At 40.7% G+C, this 7,174-nt stretch overlaps 1 protein-coding gene across 1 annotated transcript in view; it reads right to left on the bottom strand.

The window, feature by feature from the left end:
* Positions 1-6,598, bottom strand: part of RTF1 (Rtf1, Paf1/RNA polymerase II complex component, homolog (S. cerevisiae)) — a 25,690-nt gene extending 19,092 nt beyond the window's left edge. The window contains exon 1 of the mRNA XM_009076770.1: positions 6,489-6,598. The gene's annotated coding sequence lies outside the window, so the exon portion shown is untranslated. The remainder of the gene's footprint in view (positions 1-6,488) is intronic.
* Positions 6,599-7,174: the final 576 nt, after the last annotated feature.

The raw sequence follows: 7,174 nt of genomic DNA, 5'->3' as shown, positions 1-7,174 counted from the left end.
GCAGGAATGGGAGGGAGAAGGAACACTATACTGGAAAGCCATGAGCTGCATGGCAACCTGCAGTCCAAACCAATGTCTTGAATTCCTTCCTCATGCTCCAGCACACCAGCAGAAATCAAAAAGGCAACATGTTTGCAAGCAACATCAAGTAAAAATGCACACACAGTTAATAGTCAGAAACATTGTTTTGGTCTGTTTCCCTTAATTCCAGACAACAAACAACCACCACTTTTCAAAATCCATCCTCTACTGCCACTTCTCCAGGTTCCTCTTCCATATTCCAGTCAGGCAGTGCCAGTCAACACTTCTCACATGCTTCCCACGACTACAACACCTCCTCTATTCACTGCTGCCTCCTTGGCCACCATCTGGAACCCTTCATGGTTCTAGATGCAGCAGGTTAATAAACCCATGCAGTAGTGTACTGCAACAAGGCTTTTTCTGTTTACTGTGTAATACTGTTGAACAGCAGAGCTTTATGGTTCATGCACAAGAAGTATCCAGAAGAGCATTTCAATTTTTCCTCTTGCTTCCAAGGTTCACAGTGCTAATACCCTGCGTATTTCCTCCAACAAATAGTTGGACACGATGATCTTAAAGGTCCCTGTCAACTTAAATGATTCCATGATCCTAATAAGTCCAAGTTTAGGCATAAGTACCCAGAGCAGACTTGGGAAAAAAACCAACCAACCACCCACCCACCACCACCCAGATTTATAAGTCAACTTCTACAAAAGCAACTACACAAAGTGATTGAAGAAATTAATTTATAGCTCAGGAAACTTGGAACATACTTCCACTAGGAAGATGAAATAAGATTGAGAAGAGAAAAAAAAAAAGAAAGAAACCCAAACAAAACAAAACCTAGGAAAAAATCCCATACCTGAAGTGATCTCAGAATACAGGATTAGTTTACCCCAACTGCTCAGATTGTTGCTATTTTCTTCTATTCACACAGTACCTAAATGCATTATCCACTTGCAAATAGGTGTTCTTCCAGCTTTTCCCCTGCTCCCTCAACAAACTGGACAGAGATGCACAAGCAGGATTACCAGTCTGTCCTTGCCATATCCTTCCCTCCTGGATATGGCTTTTATAACCAAAAGGTAAACTGCAAGTCACGGCATGGAAGTGAAACATATCTCTTACCCATGTGTTCCTTTCCCAGGCCAGATAAACTTAGATGCCATGACAACATGACAGCTAAGTACACCAAGGTAGGTAACATTAGCCCAACTTACAAACTTTCATCCATTCATACAAGAAAAAGTCATTCCTTCAGACAAGTAATCAAACTGCAGAGTCAGTTGTCTGAAGGCAACAGCAGGAAGCACACACAACAACCTACAGACAGCACTCCAAGAGCTACAAGGAAGAAAACACTCTCTACCACCACTTTTGAAATCAAAGAAAAGGTTCTTGTTACATTTCCTGCCTTTCAGGACCTGCCCTTGTCATTTGGACACCTCAACAGTGCCAACAGTCCAGCAACTAGAAAACTTAAAGAACCATTTCAGACAGACAGAGGAAACTCAAGGTGTCAACACCAAAATGGAAAGTAAATAAACAAATAAAGGAAACACCTTCTGATATCACAGAAGAAGCTTTGCCAGGAACTGGCCAAAAGGAGACCTCATGGGCCAAAATATCACCAGATACCTGATCTACCCTTGTCATCTGAGTACTGCTCGAAGGAGCTCACAGAAAGATAACTATAGATAAATATGAACTAGTTGGTTCAAATTCAGTTGAAACTACAAGTTTACATCTGCTCTGTAAGTATTTTGAGGGGGTCCACATAGTGAAGAATGGCAAGAACTTCTGAGTGACAATATCAAGATGGTAGATACCAAACGCCAATGAAGAAGAATTCTCCATAATCAAAACACATTTGGGGATGCTACTGGCTGTGAAAACTTGCAATGTTTTATTTAGGAAGCCTGTGCTTGGTCAACAAGTGTCTTGCATGGCTCTAGCATCACCAGTCAACATCATCTGGACTGAGAAAGGCTTAATGACTTCTCTAGATATTAGTACCTTATGACTGGATTGTTCTCAGCAAAAACTGCTCCACGAGTAGAAAGAAAAAAGTTCATTCAGTTTAAAAAAAAAGAAAAGAAAGAAAATATTTAATTCCAATACCTCTGTGAGTCTATTTCTGGAGCAACCTGCTGTACCTCAGAGCTCCTGCAGACTCTCCTACCACATAAATTGAGTCCAAAGAAGTTATGCCCATGCTAGTTTGCTATTTACAGAGGCTACTTACAGACCAAATTTTATACCCATTTCGCTCACATTACTTCTTTGGACATGCCTTCATACAGTTAGCCTGTGCTATTCAGATTTGCACATGCATTTTACTTGGGGCGGAGAAAGTAACAGCACTTCTCTTCCTTGAGGAAAGCTTTACTATAGGCACCTATTAACAGCTGAAGGAAACTGTCTCCAAGAAGAGTCAAAGTTACAAAGCACACAGCCTATAAGCTGTGTCTAAGAAGATTAAAGTACAGCCTGTTTCAAATTTCCTAAGCTTGAAAAAATGTATGGCAAAGGCCTCACACAACGAAGAATCCACTTACTCATGAAGGCCTAATTAAGCAGCATTATGAAATAAAAGCACACAGGAAAAGGCAACATTTAGCACTGTAATTTCTACAAAATCACAGAAGAATGCTTTAACTTGTGCAGTAAAGTGCAATAAGTGCATCCAAACGTTCATGTCTTTTCTTTATAATAGGTACATGAAGCCTTCTAGGCTGGCTGTTCCTTGAGACCGATTTCCTAACTAGCTGCATGACTACTGCTCACCTCTGCCTCTGTACCATAGCTCTTGACAAGATCTTCAACTATGCTGTTTCCTACCGAATCTACACATTTGTAAATATATGCAAACAGATACTTCTCACTAAACTCCAGACTAGTACCAAACATTCATGATATAAATTTTCTTGCCCTGGAAATATCTTCTGCTATCACGCTAGAGGTGTTTAAAGGCACAAATGAACCTCTCATGACATTAGACTGAGTGTAGAAGAATCTTACAGCACAGCTGTACAGTACAGTCTTATACCACCACTGGTAACAACTAATCTTACAAGAGAAACAAACAGGAGATCCACAGCATTGTGGCTTTATGTCTAATCAACAGTAAAGTCAGTGAAGATGCTGCAGAAGTCATCCAGGTTTCACTATACTGTCCTGGGTTGCAGTGTGGGGGGGTATCCATGGTATGTATTCTATTATCATCTCCACAAGCTGTTAAAGCAGGTGGGACAGTGATCCTATCACCTTGTCCCTCCCTCAGGGCAATCCTGATGGCTCCCTCAGGGGCTGTCTCTGATTAACGGGCTGTCAAGGACCCATGCATGACATCCTCCCAGTGATCCTTATGGCCTTGTCCCATGGTGAGGTGACTCGCCCCAGGGGTGGGAAGCCAGACACGCTCACAGGGATATAAGCTGGGGTTTGGACCAGCACAGGGAGCCCTTTGCTGCTGGATTCCCAGAGGACAAGAGCTGCTGCTGGACCTCCAGGAGAGAACCGGACCTGCAGGATCACTGCTCCAACAAACCCATCACTCCAGGAGGACTGCAGCCACCATTTAATCGGACTACTACTACACCCTGACTGACAGAGTCTCAGGTTACTTTCTGACTCTGTCAGGTTATTTTTTTTGTACTGTTGCATTTGTGTTGTTTTGTTGTGTTGTTCATATTAAATTGTACTTCTGACTCAGAGTCTCTCACCGGTTTGCTTTTCAAACCAGCACATATACAAAAGAAAGAAATATCTTACTGTGAGGAATGATATCAGGATAAAAAGAAGAGCAATAAATGTACTGCAACCGAGGAACATCACCCACACAATGCCTTCAATCAGCAACCAGAATACCTTGTGGACACATGTACCTCTAGCGTGGCAGTCCCAGCAGTAACTTGGCTAACACCAAATTGGTTACATGCAGAAAGTTAACAGTTTGGAATGGTGAGTTCTTGAGTAGACATGGCCACACACTGATCCACAGATAAAGCAACAGTCTGCTTCCACATCTATCTTTAGCTTAGTATATCTCTTTGTAAAGGCAGCACTTCCTATTGCAAAGCCCTGCAGTTATTGCTATTTATCAGTTTATAGTCAATTAAGTCATGCATGTTCTACAGACCCATGGGCAGACAGTTCAGAGCATCCCTCCTATTTCATTGCCTGCAACTCAGCTTCAGTCCCTTGACTACGAAGCTTGATTCAGGCCACAGAGGTCCTTTAAGTGTTACAGACCCCAGCATCTGCACCACGGCTAAGAGCTCTCACAGAAGTATATTCTCACAGAGACACAAATATAACATTAAGGATCTAGTGAAATCTCTTGGGCACAAGTGTAAACACGCGGCATGATTTGTACATGCTGTCATTTTATAATTCCAAAGTGCTTTTCTCTCCCCTATGCCCCACAAACTTTCCTCCCTTTAAAGAATGCAGAATGCTGCATTATCTTCTGAAGTAGAGATTTAGGCTCCTCTCCTGTACATGCAACACAGTGTCAATCTTGGAACAGTCAGCACTTTCCATGAACCACAAAGAACCTGCACACAGCAAAACCTATGTGGAAGCACATGGTTGTAATTAAGCACATTTGCCCAAGGCAACAATTTCCATGCTTTTGCCTCAAGGTCCTCATCTTGCAGGAAGTAATACAATTCCAATTTTTAGACCCCCTCTCCCAATCCCCAAGGTTTAACAAACTTCAAACCAACCACAAGAACACTTACTCAAACTAAAGCTGTCCAGCAGGACTAGTGTAGTCAAGCCTAGAGATGCACACAACTGAATGACTGGTAGAAGCAGAACTGTTATAACCCAGCCTGTTGCACCCTGCTGTGACAAGCAGCAGTTTAGAATGCATATTTCAGGCACAGGAATAGCAGCGAGTGTCCTAATTACCTCTTCTCTAAATCTTTTCTGCTTGCAGCACAGAGGTCAGAAAGAACAGAGTATCAGTTAGAAATGATACACAGATTAGAAAGAGTATCAAATGCAGAGGTGCAAGACAGACACTACTGCATCTGCAAGGTCTATGCAAAACTGTGAAGAGATACATTGTCATATTCTGTATATAATGGAAATGTAGGTCTTACTTACTAACCAAGTTAAATTCCACCAGTTTTCACAGATAAACACAGAAGGGAAGGCTTTATCATCTACATGCTCTCCACACCTAAGTCTACTTTCCCAGGCAAGCTGGTGTCCACACAGCTTAAAATAAATAATCTATGTGCCAGCAGATCTGAACACACACAGTGACAGATGAGTAGTACCCAATAACAAACCTAATATATCTAAGCCCATTCACAATTCTCCCTCTTTATGCCTTAAAAATATATTAGATACATGAATCACTTTCTTTTTTTCAGAAAAAGATTGACTGAAAAGGAATTCCAAGCATATTTATTTCAAAAATGCTTCAGAAAGAAAATTAAATCACACATTCTTCACACTACTGTGAACTCTGCTACACTACTAAATGTTTAATAGTTTAATCTCTGGCCTACTCTATTGGTCTTCAAGATGCCACAATGAACAATCCTTTCTGTCGTTTCAGAAAAAACCCAAACCAAACCAAAATAAGAAACCCCACCAAAAATTAAAATCTCCCTGCTAAAATTTTAAAATTATATGGAATAAATTACCTCACTGTGTTGTGCAGAAAGCTTGCAAAAGACATTTGTAAGCCTTGAAGAATGTGTTTTTACTCAAATGCCTGTATAACATGTCTGTCAGTTCCTGTTTTAATAAGTCTATTTCAATTTTCTTTCCTAGATGAAAACAGACTTAACCAGCTCTAGAATGTAGTACCAAGAACAAATACCAAAAACAAACCTAGCAGATAAGCACCTCTATACAAGTAATTGACAAAGCCCAAAACAGAGTAATGCTAAACTCTTGCCTGCCTCTTTCTTTAAAATGTCAATCAAAACACACCCTGTTGCATGTCCAAATGGCCAGCTAGCTCACAGCACAGTCCTTGGAGAATCAAAGATCCTAAACAGAACAGTTTTACTACTGGTACCACCTGCCTTGACCTTTCTCTTAGGAAGAAAGCTCTCTTCTAAAGCTGAAAATCTTTCCCCTTAATTCAGAGTCCAGCTTTAGCAGCCTCACTGCTACTTCAACTGCAAGCACAACACAGGAAAACCACTAGTTTTAAGCAGGCAGATCACCAGACCATTCACCATGAATTATACTGGCACTCATCTTTTCTATAGACAGACTATGTTCCATACAGTTAGAATTCAAAGTGTGTTAACTGGAAAAAGAATACTTTCAAGTACACATCCTCTGGCCTTAATGGGTCTCCACCAGTTCCACAGATGGCAAGTCCCATTTTATGAAGTCAGCAGGCTAAATATATTGTATGATAAAACACTTTCACTGCTTAGGCACAATCAGGCAAATAACCCATAGTAATTTCACTGATAACACGATAAACTCACCTCATCATCACTGTCCGATGTCTCAGAGTCTGAAGATGCTGTAGGTTTGCTCACAGGTGGTTCCTTTTCTTCAGAGTCACTGCGTTTCCTTTTGGCCAATGACAAGAGTTCCTGGTGTGAAAAAACACACGTTTATTTCAAAATGTCATGAGTTTTACCAACCCAGGTCAGTGTACATGCATCTCCTCTGCGATATCTGAGTACATCCCAGTAACATCATTATCCCAAGTGACTAAGGAACAAAATTTACTTATGTTTCATAAGTATATATGTATTTATACACAGGCAATTCTAATACAACTGGATGATACAAGAAAATAACAAGCTAGAAGTAGTAAATACTAGTACCATTACTTTCTGGTATAAACAATGGACAACAAATTACTTTCAAAGTCATAACCACATTTGTTTTATTTGGATTGGGTAATAATTTAAAACCAACACAACTACACTGTGTAGTATTAACCCAAGATGCCAAATACCACTAGACAGCAGCTCCTCCTTCTGAACGAGATGTTCACAACTGTACACTTTGAAGAGAGAACACCTTCAGGCATCACCACAATGTCATGGCTGATAACATTTAGTCAGCCTGTTCAATTCCTTTTCACTGTCCCTACACACCATAAAATGCACTTAAAGCTTCGGACAGACACAGACGAGGCATCAGGCTCAAAGTCTGTGAA

Source organism: Acanthisitta chloris, unplaced genomic scaffold, assembly GCF_000695815.1.
Source record: "Acanthisitta chloris isolate BGI_N310 unplaced genomic scaffold, ASM69581v1 scaffold33926, whole genome shotgun sequence".
NCBI classification, from domain to species: Eukaryota; Metazoa; Chordata; class Aves; order Passeriformes; family Acanthisittidae; genus Acanthisitta; species Acanthisitta chloris.
The sequence above is the reverse complement of the archived record's forward strand: the minus strand, read 5'-3'. Positions and strand labels throughout refer to the sequence as shown.